At 47.2% G+C, this 14342-nt stretch overlaps 1 long non-coding RNA gene across 1 annotated transcript in view; it reads left to right on the plus strand.

Annotated features, from left to right (window-relative positions):
• The first annotated feature begins 1013 nt into the window (after nt 1-1013).
• The window catches only part of LOC126038771 (uncharacterized), a 54293-nt gene continuing 40964 nt past the window's right edge, over nt 1014-14342 (plus strand). Inside the window, exons 1-4 of the long non-coding RNA XR_007506080.1 lie at nt 1014-1065; nt 11306-11577; nt 12668-12999; nt 14163-14208. This is a non-coding gene — a long non-coding RNA (uncharacterized LOC126038771). The remainder of the gene's footprint in view (nt 1066-11305; nt 11578-12667; nt 13000-14162; nt 14209-14342) is intronic.

Consider the following 14342-nt stretch of genomic DNA (forward strand, 5'->3'; position numbering starts at 1 on the left):
CAGTAAAGTCAAGGGGCTGGAAAAAGATGGAGTGAGGCAGCATTCTGCATTAGTGTTAAACAGAGGTACGTAAGTGCTATTGGCTGTAGGAGAGGATGCTTGCGACATATACCATCTTCATTTGAGAGCTGAACTTAAAAATTGGGTGGTTTTTTTGAAATCCACATCCAGGTGCTGGATGATGCCTTTTGTTTTGTTGGTATGGCTCTTCCTTGACACAAAAGTTAGCATACAAACACCGGGTCTCTTCTGCAATCACATGAGGCTCTGATTGTTCAATTCTCAGGCTACCATAAGATTTTTGAAACTGAAATGCCTTAAAATAATTAACTTTGATGCAAGAACAACAATGTTTGCAGCCTCAGGCTTGTAGCTGTGAACGGTTACATTTAGGATGCCAATTTTGCAGTAAGCCTTCTACTTGCTTCTGAAGGAAAGAGATAAATGCTGTTTGTAAGAGACAGCATTTTGGGTTTCTCAAGCAAGAGCCAGCATTAGCAGGTAGGTATAAAACAGAATCACCTCATCAGCCATACTGCTAGTCCCAGCAAAGCCCAATATTAGCTAATTTATCCTCAGTCACACTCAACCACGTCAGCTGGCACCCAAACACTTTTGGGCCAGCCTCAGTATAGTGGAAGGTGTAGAAGTGGGGATTTAGCTCCTCCGTCAGGACTCTTCTAAGGTTTTATGTTGGTGAAGTAAACATTATTTTATTAGTTTTATTAGTTGTCATGTATGTCACAGTGATAATAATAATTTATATTAATGAAGTAGGACTTTCACCTGCTCTGGATTTGTCTTCAGATTTCCCTGTGTGAGCGAACCCTGAAATAAATTATTTCCACTCTGGCAAGCGCCTGGTTTAAAACAAAAGTGAAACCAATGAATGAAATACTCAAACTTCAGGCTCTTTTTAGAAGGGAAGGAAGCAGTAGATAATGTTGCCTTAGAGCAATTTCTCCCTTGTCATCCCTTTTTCCCTTGCAGTTTCCTGTCACTAATCACTGTGAGCCAGACTGCACGTCCAAGAATCCTTCAGACGGAGTCGGTGGGGCTGCTCATGTGAGTAATTTGCAACGCACGCAGACGGGGCTATCAGACCCTGTGCTATTAGACTCATTTCAGCTATAAATTCTCTGGGCAAGGACTTACATTTCTTGTCAGTAAGACACTGGGTGCAATTCTGGTGCTGTGCTGCTCCCCCCCCCCACTTCTGTAATCTCTAACGTCTCATTTTCCCTCGCCCTTTTCTTCACACACACACAGAGCACTATGAGAATGAGAGTAGCAGCAGCTCTGACGAGCAACGCTAACATGCCTTGTGCCCCCGAGGGACTCCTTTGGACAATTTAGCAATGTCACTCTGGCTCTCAAATGTTCTTTTCAAGTCAAGAGCCTCATGGCTGATAGCAGGTTGGGAAAGGGAGAGCCCAGTTGCAAAGGCAGGAAAAAAAGTTACATCAGTGGCTGGCGGCAACAGGAGGGTCTGGCTGTGCCGGTGAGTCAGCCGAACCACTCACTCCGCTTGTTTATTCCAGCCGCGTACAGGCATGTGCAGGCAGGGAAAATTCCGAGCTTTGATTGCGTGTGAGGAAAGGACGTGCTTGTGCTGCCACAGTAAACTGTTCGCTCAGAATAAAATCTCATGAAGCATAATTGCCAAAATCCTGGGATGAAGTACTTCTGCTTCATCCCTGACACTGCTTGCTCTTTTCACTGGGAGAAAAGTAGTCGTTTATGAGGGGGTTCTCCCCAAAAAATTTAATTACCAGCTTTGACGTGTCTATAATGGGATTAATGGCAGAGAATACAAGGTCTTTTGTCTGCACTGCTACCTGTACACTCATCTATAAATAGCACTTTTGTTTCACGGGTTAGAATAATGGCTAAAAAGACGTAGTAACGGTGCAGTAGCTCTTTTCCTTTGCACCAGATCTAATAGGCCTGCAGTACAAAAAATACCACTTATGCTTTGCTTTTAGGCTGAAACTCACTCTGTGCAGAGGTCTAGCCCGGGGCAGAGGCCCCACTTAAATCCTGCTAAGCCCTCAGACAGGGCTTCCAGGTTCCCCTACGATAAGTACAAGGATCCAGAGGGTTTTGCAGTCTGTTCATGGGTAAAGGCACGTAAATAATACCTTTGTGACTCAGGTATGTCTTGAAAGATGCAACCTGGCGGCAGACAATTCTACTTTATTGTGCAGATACTTGTTCTGAACCACATGGCTGGTAAGTCATGAAATATTAATGGCCATGCAAATCTTCTCTTCTGTATCACAAGCTTTTCTGTGTTCCTGACCCCTGACTTCCTTTAATCATCTCCTGGGTGTGTGGTCTGTTACTATTCTGAGATATCTTGTGAACAGGAGCAAAGTAATTACTTGATCCCTGCCTGCTGCTAGAATCTTTTTGAAAAGAAAATGGAAACTTCAGAAATGCTTCCTCCTTGCATTAAAATCAGCCCCACCTTATTGCTTCACAAGATTTCTCTTTTGGTAGCCTGAATGCAGACCTACGGTGTTCGGTGTTATTTTCATGACTGTAAGAACAGTATTCTTGGATCTCCTAAGTCATCACCTGCTCCTCCATAGATTAAATACAATTTCTGGTCAGATGTTTTCTCCCCTCCTCTCCCTCTCATACTGATTTTGCTTAAGGCATCCTCATAAATAAGCTACAACTCCAACCACCAGACGTTTTATTGTGAATTGTTACAAGAAGGCCCAAAGATCTTTCAACCAGAAGCTGTAGTGCTTGTTAGTTATAGGGTTTTCTTAGCCATCTCCCTAATAACTAGAGGCTGTATTAATGCCTGAAACATAAAGGTTTTTTAAGAACTGGGGCATGTATTTTTGGCAGAAATCTCCTTTTCTTTCTCTACCTATTCTCTAACATCCCAAATACTAAAAATAATGATGTTACCATTGTGGGGAAATATGGAAATGCTTCCTAGCTCCCTGCCAAATGTAGGAGAGGTCAGTGGTTTGGTGCCATGTGGGTCTGACAACCAAAGGAGAAGCAGCTGTACAAGCAATACAGCTGCAGAGAGAGAACTAATCATGGAAGAGCATTTGCCATACGGGAGCTATTTTAGTAAGCCAGCATGATGAAAGTATAGACACGAGTAGGTATTTTTACAAGTGAGCTTGTAGTGACTGCCAAGAGCATAGTGTAACACAAGGGCAATAATGACCACACAGTTTAATACAAGGTTATTAAATGTTGACCTACAAGTGGTTTTTGATTTCTGAAGCAATTTTGCTCAAGTGCAGGAGTCAGCAATACAGCACTGAAAACAGTGTTAATTTTAAAATGGTGGTTTCATATAGATAAGGAGGTTGGGGACACTAGCTAAGGTCAAAACATTCATTATCAGAGCAAAAGGAGATACCTCAGGTGTTTGTATTATCCCACTTTGTAATACCTGGGATGAAACAGAAGAACCTTTCTGGGTCTCTGCCGTTCAGTCCTCAGTTAGTCTGTGCCATTTACCTGCAGTACTGTGGTCAGCTCTGGGGCCCCCAACATAAGGAGGACATGGACCTGTTGGAGCAAGTCCAGAGGAGGGCCACCAAGATGATCAGAGGGCTGGAGCACCTCTCCTGTGAAGACAGGCTGAGAGCGTTGGGGTTGTTCAGCCTGGAGAAGAGAGGAGAAGACCTTATAGCAGCCTTCTAGTACCTAAAGGGGGCCTACAAGAAAGCTGGAGAGGGACTTTTTACAGGGGCACGTAGTGATAGGACAGGGGTAATGGCTTTAAACTGAAAGAGGGTAGATTTAGATTAGGTGTAAGGAAGTTCTTCACTGGAACAGGTTGCCCAGAGAGGCTGTGGATGCCCCATCCCTGGAAGTGCTCAAGGCCAGGCTGGATGGGGCTTTGAGCAACCTGGTCTAGTGGAAGGTGTCCCTGTCCATGGCAGGGGGGTTGGAACTGGATGATCTTTAAGGTCTCTTCCAACCTGAACCATTCCATGATTCCTTCTATGATTTCTGACAATCAGGTGCTAGTGTGGGACGAATCTACACCCTAAAGTCTAACAGTGTCAAGATACCTACCTCACCCTTGATTTCAGTTAGCAGTTAGGTGCCTACATGTCTTTAAGGACACAGGTGTCTGCCAGTCATCACTTTTCAGACTTCTGGTGTCATTTGTATTTTTCCAGCCCTTGCCTCTTGCCTCTGCTTCCTAGCTGCCCAAACTTGTTCTTCATTATTTTTCTTTCTTTCACACTTTTCTTGGAGGTTTTTTTTCCCTCCCGAAATGGCCTCGCTGGCTTCTGGGTCCTGCGAGAAAGGCAGACCCCCAGCTTGGCTCACGCAGATGACAGTTTTGAAGCAACATTATTCAGTGGCTTAAAACCTGGCAGCCTCCGACCCAGGAACCACCTGCGACTTGACTGTGCCCTGTGCAGGGAGCAGGAGCCCCTGGCCCCGTGTGGTGGCAGGCTGACGTGCCAGCAGCTGGGCAGTGCTGTGGGAGCCACAGGGAAAGCAGAGGGAGCAGAGAAGCCAGAGCATCCCTCCTTGCCCTTCTGCAGCACTGTGGCGTCTCGCCACGTGATGACTTATACGTGCCTAAACGACCGTAATGAGTCCAGCTGCAAGTGCGGCCCTCCCTTAGTTTGCAAAGGTGACAACTGCTGACCCTGGTTTTGGAAAGAGATGAGCTCTGATCAGCTGAAAGGAGCAGTGAGTAATCCTCACCTACCTGGCTTTGTAACTAAGCTGTGAGTCACTCTAATGAGCGATACCAAAAGCGCTGACCTGCCCATCTCATGTTTCTTCACCTGAGACTTCAAGTCAACCTGCAGCCTTGGTGTGCCTCAGGGCCACCTTTTGGGCAGAGGAGACCCTGGGACAGCGGTTTTAACGCAAACCTTCCTAAAGGAAGAAATGCTTTTGTAGTAGGTACGTATGCCCCAAGACTCAGTATTAGTAATTAGGAAGCTTTCCATGGTTTTTCTGTATTCAGCATTTCCCTCTGAAGCTACAGAATTGTTTTTTATTTGAATAACCCTTTCTTAACCTTCACCAGTAGGACTTCAGTTGCAGACCGCTCTCTCGTCTTGCACACACAAACCTGGCCAGCTAGAGCCGGCTGGGCTGGCGTGCAGCAACCGGGCAGAGAAGCGTGTGGGCTTGTCTCTGGGGACGTCTGTGGTCCTGTGATCCTGGGGGCAGCACGAAGGACGCCAGCACCCTCTGTCCTCCCTGCTCTCCACCGTGCCCACCCTGCAGGGTGGGACAGTGCCCATCCTACCACTTCAAAGGCCGCTTTGCCACCTTCCACTCCCTTGAGTGCGATGTCCTCAATATCCTCGCTTGGCTTTGAGCTCCACCTGTGGTACCAGCACGTCGGGGATTAGGAAAGCTGTTTGCTTTTGGTTTGAATGCAAGGTATGGGCTGGCTTGGCTGCATGCAGAAAACTGTACCACTGGGTGTTTTCAGCAGCTTCCACTGCGTGCATGGCGCTATTTAAAGTGAAAGCACTTTGATTTGGAAAAGGCAAGGATGAAGGTGAAGGCTAATAATGGAAGTTTATAAATGCAGCTGACATTCTAGCACTCCGTGTCTTTCATGCCGTCCTTCATTTACTCTCCTGGCACTCTCTCCTTCTCTTTTAATGCTCAGTTGGTTTTTTCCCCCTGTGAGCATAGTGCTCCTGAGAGTAACTGGGGTAGCTGAGTTTGATCTGTTTGCGTGCCTATGGGTATAGCGTGGGCTGTTATTTTAACCCCGCAAGTGAAATGATCCATGAAACCTTCAGAGTGAACTGCACTACGGACAGCCTTTCGTAATCTGTGGGTTATGCTGAAAATAGTTTCAGGTGTTAAGAACTTGGAGTTCTTCTAACTCATGGCTGTTAAAAAAAAACCCTCTTACATTTAAGAGCTTTTAACAGAGACCCATCCACGTAACGCTCCTATGTGGGTGGGTGTTGTCGGCACCAGCAGTGGGATGCCTGACTCCAGTCCTGGCCTGGGCTCCTCGGCCAGCCTCCCTCCCTCATCAGCTGCAGGACACGGGCAGCTCCAAGGGCAGTTCATCCTAGATCAAGAGAAAAGTCCAACAGAAACAAGGGGAATCGTTCCTCTCCTGCTACCTGCCTGGGCTCCCCATCTAGTTGGCTTGGCTGGATGTGAGTCCTTCAGACAGCAAAACCTACATGAGGTGAATGTGACTTGTGCTGAACCTCTCTCGAAGCCCATAGCAGGCAAGGTAGACGATGAGATTCTAGTCCTGTACCACAGCCTTGAAACGGGCCTGTCCCTCCTCTTCTGTCTCCAAAACTACTCTGTCCCTCCTGCCTCTGCTCTGCAGAGTGGAAGTCCATCTGGGTGGTATACAACAGTATGCACACAAAGCGAGCTGGTTTCTGCTGAAGCTTCACGGATTTGTGAAGCTGACCTTCTCCGATGCAGCCCACTCATTGCCCTTCACATCCCTAGGGGTTTCCTACCTTGCAAGAACAGGGGGAACTCCTCTGCCCCCAAATCCTCTTCAAAAAGTAGTTGCTTAGAGGTAGAGGGAGGCAAAACAGTGCAAGTTCTGCAGCTGAATTCATATTAGAGGAATTATTTCAAGCAGCCTGTACATTCCTTCTACTTAAAATTTATTATTAACAGTCTGAGAGGGAGAAAAATAATTCATTAAACAATCAGCAAGGCATTCATAAGACATTATTGAGATCAAGTCTCAGGGAAACACATGAGGCTTCACAAATATATGAAGTTTTATCTACGCAGTTAAGTCATTTTACATAGGAAAGTGAAACTTAATCCAACTGCTCTGTCTCTCTAGCTGCTGCTCAAGGGGAAACGAATTCAGATCCACCATAATCTCAGTAATAGGTTCAACACCAGCTCCCTCTTATCGGAGGGAAAGGAGCAGTTTCATCTCATAGTTTCTGCAGTCTGCCCCATGCTTATCTACTCCCTTGTGTCCAGATATCAGAGCAGACCAGTTAGAGGGGTCCCCTTTCAGGGGCTGGAAAGCAAAATGCCTCGCCATGAGACCCTTCTCCCTTCCTCCTTGCTGCAGGCAGTTTGCAGGCACATTCTTTCCCCGATGAGAGTTGCCCGTACCCAGACTTGAGAAAAAAAGTTTGAAAACGTGGAATTTCTCCCTTAGCCCAAATCTGTATTCTTGCTCTAGCCAGCACTGAGGCAGTAAGACACTGCTCGGTCAGACTTGCCCCTCCGCTGTCTCTTCAATATCGGACATCTGGTATACTTGCCTCCTAACCATGCTACTACGTGGTGGGATGATTTGGTTTTGTTGAGAAGCTGAAGCTTACCAACAGCCTCACTTCTCGCCCCCATACTTTGCTTTCTGAACCTCTACTGTTTGCTTGTTCTGTGCAGTGATGATCCTGTATGGGAAATTACTTTAAAAACATCCTAAAGACATTTCTGGGAGCAGTGGAGTCTTCAAAGGAAAATTCTTGGGAAGCTGGAAATATGGTGGGAGGGAAAATACAATCTTTCTCTCATTTCAGATGAACTTCTGCCTTCCTTGAAATTCCTGTGAATTTCAAAGCCTTTGATAGTCATGAAACATCAGAGGAGCCTTTATGCTAAGCAAAACCTGTGTGAAAGCAGCGCTGCTTCTGATCCCACCAGGACCTGCTGCACACCCCGTTCCTCCTCCTTACGTTTGCCGTCCCCTCAGCCGATGCAGTCAATCTGCATTTGTTTGGGCGGCCGTGGCTGTGCCCTTACTGTGCTCCGCAGGACGATGCTGGAGCAAAACCCATTACAGGACTCGCCTGCGTGGCCAGTGGGCCACCCCAGTTGCTCTCCTGCGGGCCAGCCCAGCCGCTTCCCGGGTCTGGCCGCACTCTGTGCCCTGGGACGCCTGGCCTGCAGCAGCACGCACGGCACAGCTCGCTTTTATCCCAGCTTCCCTTCCAGGGTCAACATCAGGCGGAGGGGCCACGGCAAGCGGCTGTCCTGGGAGAGCTCTGATGGCACCAGGCACGGGTGGCGGATTTCTAGGCAGCCCCAAATCACTGTGAATGCAAGTTACTGAAAAGGACGGCACGACCACCGCGAGCTGGGGCGGCCTCTCCTTGGGACTGGTACAGCTGGTGCGATGGGGTGGGCAATTTTTTCCCCGTAGCACAGCCAGCAACAGGAGACTATGCAGAGGGTGCCATAGAAATTGCAAAGGCTGCAAAGTTGGACAACGATCCCCACAGGCCCCTCCTGAAGGGGGGCACTGACCTGTGTGAAAGCAGATACAGTCCTTCCACTTCCCATCCCTTGCTTCCCAACTGCTTCCAGCAGCACTTGTGGGTGTCCTACCACGGACTCCTTCCAGAAATGTTGCTGACCGAGAACAGCATCTGGTCGAGCAAAGGGGGAGAGAGAAGAACCGAGAGCAGAAGTCCCAAGGGAGTGTTTTCCACCCGGGCAATGGTTAGCCTGTGAAGACTGATGCATTCATGTCTTCTTCATTCAACGGGAAGGAAGAGGCTGCCGGGGGGGTCCCGGGTAAAGGGCAGCCCCTGCTCCAGCGGCTGTGATGCCTCTGCCTCCTGCTTCCCTTCCCCAGGTGCCAGCCGAGTGGAGAAGCTGCAGCCTAACGGGGCAGGCCATGGGGTGGACACCACCCCGGAGGAAAAGTCTACAAAACCTGAGCAAACAGCATCAGGGCCCTTGCTGGGAAGGCAGTACGAGCACTGGGGAGCCTTCCTGCAACCACAAGCAGGCTGCAGGTGAACCACAGTCAGCAGCACGAGGAGCTGCAGGTCTGGAATAGTCCTTGTCTAACCGTTGCGGTGTCGCTGCCAGTTTAGTCTTACCTCACCTCTCACAAATGCAGGCTTATTTGTATTTGACCCACCCACCCAACTGACTCGCATTCAGACCTGTCCGATCCATGCTTTTGAGAGCACACACAAGGGCTGTCCATGCTTCTCTCTTGTCCTTCACCGCCTCCGTTCCCTTGCACTCCCCAGGCTTCCCATCCCCATGTATTGCCCCTGCTCCCTCCTGCTGCTGCTTTGCACCATGCTGCTTCTCAGGAGCTAGTTTGTCTTCTGCCTTGCTCCATGCCTGTAGCTACAGCTTTTCTCTCCAACAGGTAGCTTGGTTGTTCTTAAACAAGCTGAAGAAGTATCAGACTATTTTTGGAGCAATGCAATGTGTTCCACAGAAAGTGAAGCTTATGCTTTCGGCTGGAGCAGTGTTGAGAAGTAAATTCCTCTTGATGTGAACCGAATGTAGTTTTTGAACATGTGATTGGCACAGAGTATACAGACAGTGACTTTCCACTAGGATAAGCTGAAATAAGGAGTGGGGCAAGTTGAATGATTTTTTTTATTATTATTATTATTTTTTTTTTTTTTTAATCTACCTTGGCTGAGTTGCTGCCTTTGAGCAAGGGCGGTGAGGTCCCGGGCACGTGTGGCACACAACTGTACAGGGATGTGGGCAGAGCTGTGAAGCATGTCAAGAGTGATCAAAGACCTTAATGACTTTTTGTTAGATATACCACAGAAGGACAATGTTATGATTGGAGTTATATGGACCAAGGTCAGGATATGAATTTGTAACTGAGGCAGAAGGCTGTAAAATAAAGCAACAGCATTGTCCAGTTCTTCACATGACTAATGAAGCATCACTTGATAATGCTGATCGTCACTGCCAAACACAAATTTAAGCACAGCTCCTGTTCCCAGCCTGCAGTGTTTATCAAGCTGGTCCCCTCCAGAATGGACTAGTGTCTGCAGAGCCAGCAGACGTGACTTAGCGATTAGCCAAAGGCCATGCAGAGGAGGAAAGAAGAGTTATCAGCTCTAATTACTCCCCACCCCTTCGATGGGCAACAGTTTTTGATGAACTGTTTGAAATGTGGTGCACTGGTCTCAACCCAGAGGACAGAAACAGTACAGCTGCCTAACAGAAGTGCAGTTACAGCAGTGGAGCTACCTTCACATCATGCTACTTGTTACTGAAAGTTTTACTAAATAAGATTTTTTAAAGTATATGATAAAAGCGTTCAGTATTGGATGAAAGTGTGGCAAGGGGGAAGGAAGGGAAATCATGCTGAAATCTGGCAGTATGATGGTGGTTTGGAAGAGAAACCCTCTAGAAGAAAGAAAGTAATTCAGGAAAGCTTTATTGTAAGTGAAGAAATTAAGATCTGTGGGCTCAGCAGAAAGGCTCCAAGTGATCTGATCTGAATGTAAGGCAGAGGAGGCTTTTGCAGCAATAAGCAGCAAGGCAAGGAGGAAAACCCAACATAAGAAAGTGGCAAAGTCCAATACCTGATTTAAGTCCACTTTCTGTCTTTTTCAGAAAAGAGAAATCTAATCTGATCAAAGCTAAGAGGAAGGAAAATTAGATACAGAAGGTAAACTGTTAGTTGCCTTCCCCCTTTGAATTTTGCAAGAGCTAGCAGTTGAAGAGGTAAGAGTAGCTAACCAGAAAGTATGTATCAGAGAGGCTTTCCTGAGAACCGGTGGGTTCAGGCCAGGGTGGAAAAGCAGAACCCTTCAAGGAACAGTCTTCTAAAGAAGCTGAATGATTTTGGGACTTTGGTCTTCAGTGCAAAGACAGAGAGAGAGATGCAACCCCAAGCTACTATACTTAAGCAGTAAAAATCAAGGAACTGTTGGGCTTGCGGTAACCAGACAACCCCCCCACCATCTGACTGCTGTCAGCCTCCCTGCAGAAAAGTTCATTGCCCTTTCACAAAATCCTTCTATGGGGCTTCTCATTTTTGCCTGAATCTCAAGCAGAGATTCATTGATTGATCTGTGTGATAGTTTTTAGATGTTTTGGACTGGAGGTGTAGGTAAAACGCCATGCACTTAGCGGATCTCTACACAGAGACCGCTGGGCTTCGCACCCGCTGCAGAGCGCTGGGAGAGGGCAGGAACGGCCCCTTTCCCCGTATGGAGCCGCGTTGCTTTGTCATTACCAGGCAGCACCTTCAGGACTGGAGATAGGGAAAATCACAGAATGACACTTCAATTGCAAGGAAAAATGAAGCCCTTGTTTTTAGTCTAATGTGGTCATTTTCCTCCTTCTGCCATACAAGAAAGGGGTTTCGAGAGCTGCCTTGGCACCCACTGAAGCCGGTAGTAAACATTTCTTGACTTCGGTGGGGCAGAGTGACAGCACAGCCACGACTGAAAGAAGAGCTGGTTGAAGGTTGCACCCATCTTGCAACAAGTTTTAAGGGGGTTTGTTCCTTGCTGGAGCAAACGTATCTGTTTTTCAGTATTTTTATGGGGGAGAGATGTGCATTGTGGAAGTTGAGGTTTTTTGATTTGTACCTTTTTCTTTCCAGATGCAACAGTCTGTCTCCACTGGAAATGTTGCCGCATCCATAAAGCCACAGGGATATGTCTCAGCTCTGACAAGACAATGGATGCAGGCGACCTCTTCCCTCCCACTTCCCCAAACAAAATTTGATCAGAAATAATTTGACTGATTTCTAGTGCAACCAGAAAGTGGCAGATGAGGGAAAAGCCTTCCCTTCACTGAAAACTTCAGTGACTGCACGTCAGCTAGTACAAAGCCTGATTCCAGCTCTAGGTTTCAAGGCAATGATCAAATCTGGTAGGTGATACTTGGAGGAAATGTGGGGGAAGATAGGCTGCTTGGGTTTTGCCTGGTTTTAAAATCCCTGTATAATATTCATCATGTACATGCTTCATAATCCCACCGTAAGTAGCCATAATTTTCCCATTTCACAAAGTTAAAATGCCCACATGCCCGCTTGCACACGGAAAAGTTGTTCCAGGTGCAGCCTGCAGCATTTAGAAAGGTCATTTTCAAGACTGGGGAGAGATTGGGGGTGTTGCTGTTAATCAAAGAAGGGATGTTTAGCTTCTTTCTGACAATGAACAGTGCAAATAACATTAGTTCCACTGCCATCCCTCTGGCCTAGAAGTACTGTTAAAAAAGTTCTTGTGCTTAATATAAATATTAACCACTGCAGTGTCCACTGTTGTCCCGACTGGGTTGTGCAGTGTTTAGTAGTGCAAAATTTCCACCAGTGCTAGGTATCACACCACCGCTGCAAGTCTTGCCTTTTTTTACACGCACACTTCTTGCCCCCGAAGCCAGCTGCAGTGATTGCAGGCAGTCAGTCCCACCTTCTCCTTCCCACTCCCTGACTCTGCCTTTGGTTTTGAGCAAGCTCAGATTACCTTCATTCTCCGGGCATATCTCCCTCCCTGCTGTCCTGTAAAATCAACAAACATTCCCACCTTCCCCATCCCCGTTTCCCTTCTCTGAATGCTTAAAGACCTGGGAACTCGGCACTGCTGGTGGGATTTCAAAACCCAGCCCAGGATCAAGTGCCAGATTTGGGCTAAACAGCTGCCGTGTACTGTCAGATCTACACACTACAATGATTTGTACAGCCCACTGCTGAACCAGCTAGAGCCATTTGTTTAAAAAATAAAGAGACAGACAAATTCAGCTTTTCCTCTTCTCCTAGCAAGCTGATATCATGTGTCTCTCTTAAAAATGGCTTGCTCCAGAATGCATTAGAGCTAAATTATCATTTATGTTTGTCACAGGGATTGCTAATGTGTAATGAGATTTTAGAGTTAATGTTTTGTACAAAGCACTTAGTGGAGCTGGGATGAAATTGGTTCAGGATTCTGAGGCGGTGTTTTAATTAAAGATATTTTCCAATCAGGGCCGAGCAAACGACTTGTCAGAAGATTTTGTGCCCATCAGCCAATATACCAATGCAATGCTGGTCTCGCGCTCTGCTTTTGGATTTTCTTCAGGGAATTAGAGGAGAGAGCCTCTCTGAGTCTCATGCAGAAGAGCCTTTCTTAGCTGCAACCCTTATAGGAGAAGAAACATATATTCGATGCTCTGAAACTTTCACCTGGATGTCAATGATCTGGTTCAGTGCAGCGTGACGCTAGCCTTACGCTACTTTGATTTTGTTGAACTTGCAGCTGCAGATTGGTGCAATATGCGCACACAGACTGAAAGCAACGGCAAGCCAGGTCCTGTGAGGTGAGTCCTGAGCTCTTGTCTGCCGTAGCAGGGTCCTGAGCTCTGACTGCAGCTCCTCTTCCTCCCCTGCTCTGCCGTTGGGCACAGGAGCCGGGGAGGAGGCAGGAAAATGGGTGATGTAGGTAAAGAAAAAGGAGAGGAAGGGTTTCCAAAAACTGTACCTGGTGAAACCAGCATGATGAAGACCAAGTTGTCTCTGGCTTAAACAAACAGGCTTCGGATGTATGATTCAGTGCAAACATCAAATGCATGTTAATAAGCACAGCTTTTATTAATTGCTGGACAATAAGCGTGGTTATTGCCAAACTAACACACTGTTTTCTTAGCCATCTCTGGTCCCTGCAGGGAACTTCAGCCACCATCAGGTCTTAAGGTGGGTTGTCTGCTTAAAACAAGATCACAAAGCTATAACCAAGCATGAAGTGCAGCACACGGGGCTGGTTTCAGGCACGGGCAATGCAAGCCTCTGGCAGAAAAACGGCTGCCGTCCTCATCATTTGCTTTGTCCATCCTACAGCCCTGAGAAGCTAAGCTGGCTAGAGCTGTCGAGGGAGGACAGGGGGGATGCAGGGAAGTGGCTCCTGCTGGGAAGGGACAAGAAGGAGGAGTTGCCCTTCCCAGTGCTCCTCACAGTTAAAACTTCTTCAACCTTCCCCTCCCACCTCTCCAGCCATCAGGGCTGTGACCAAGGTCCCCCTTTGGCCCCCTACCCCCTGGTTTTTGCCCGACTCCCACCTCCCCAGGCAGGGAAGGGCACTGGCCCCACAGCCTTGGGCAGCCCCTCTGGATGCAAACCAGCACTGCCGGAGACCCACCTGGCATGGGTGTGCAGCTGTGACACAGCAGAATCATTAACTTGCATAATAAGACTGAGCCATAGCGAACTACCCTGCTGTTGTATAGCTCCGTGTTTGGGTTTTGCAGTGTTTCTGACATAAACCCCTTTAGAGCTGCACAGTTGTGAACCTTTCAGTAGTACGCGCTGCATCCTGCTTGCTACAATAATAGAAACAAATCCTTCTTTACATGCTCATGATTTCAAACATGGTTGGTTGGTTGGTTTGTTTATCTAAGAAGAGCAAGGAGAAAGCTTTCATGTTATAGATAGTTTTGATGTTTTAATAGATGTGTATGAGTTTTTTCTTGGTTTTTTTCTTTTGCAGGTTTGCCCATCTACAGGTTCCATGACTGTCTGGAAACAGATGAGCAGTAAGTAGGGATTTTAATCCCAAAAGTAAATTGTAACGTAATCCGTTCATTTGGTGAACTCTCTAGCTCAGTACGGAAAGTCACCTGAGCTGTGTAAAAGGGTGCTACTGACTAGAATAGATAGGTGAAGGTGA

This window comes from Accipiter gentilis, chromosome 5 (assembly GCF_929443795.1).
Source record: "Accipiter gentilis chromosome 5, bAccGen1.1, whole genome shotgun sequence".
In the NCBI taxonomy this organism is placed as follows: domain Eukaryota; kingdom Metazoa; phylum Chordata; class Aves; order Accipitriformes; family Accipitridae; genus Astur; species Astur gentilis.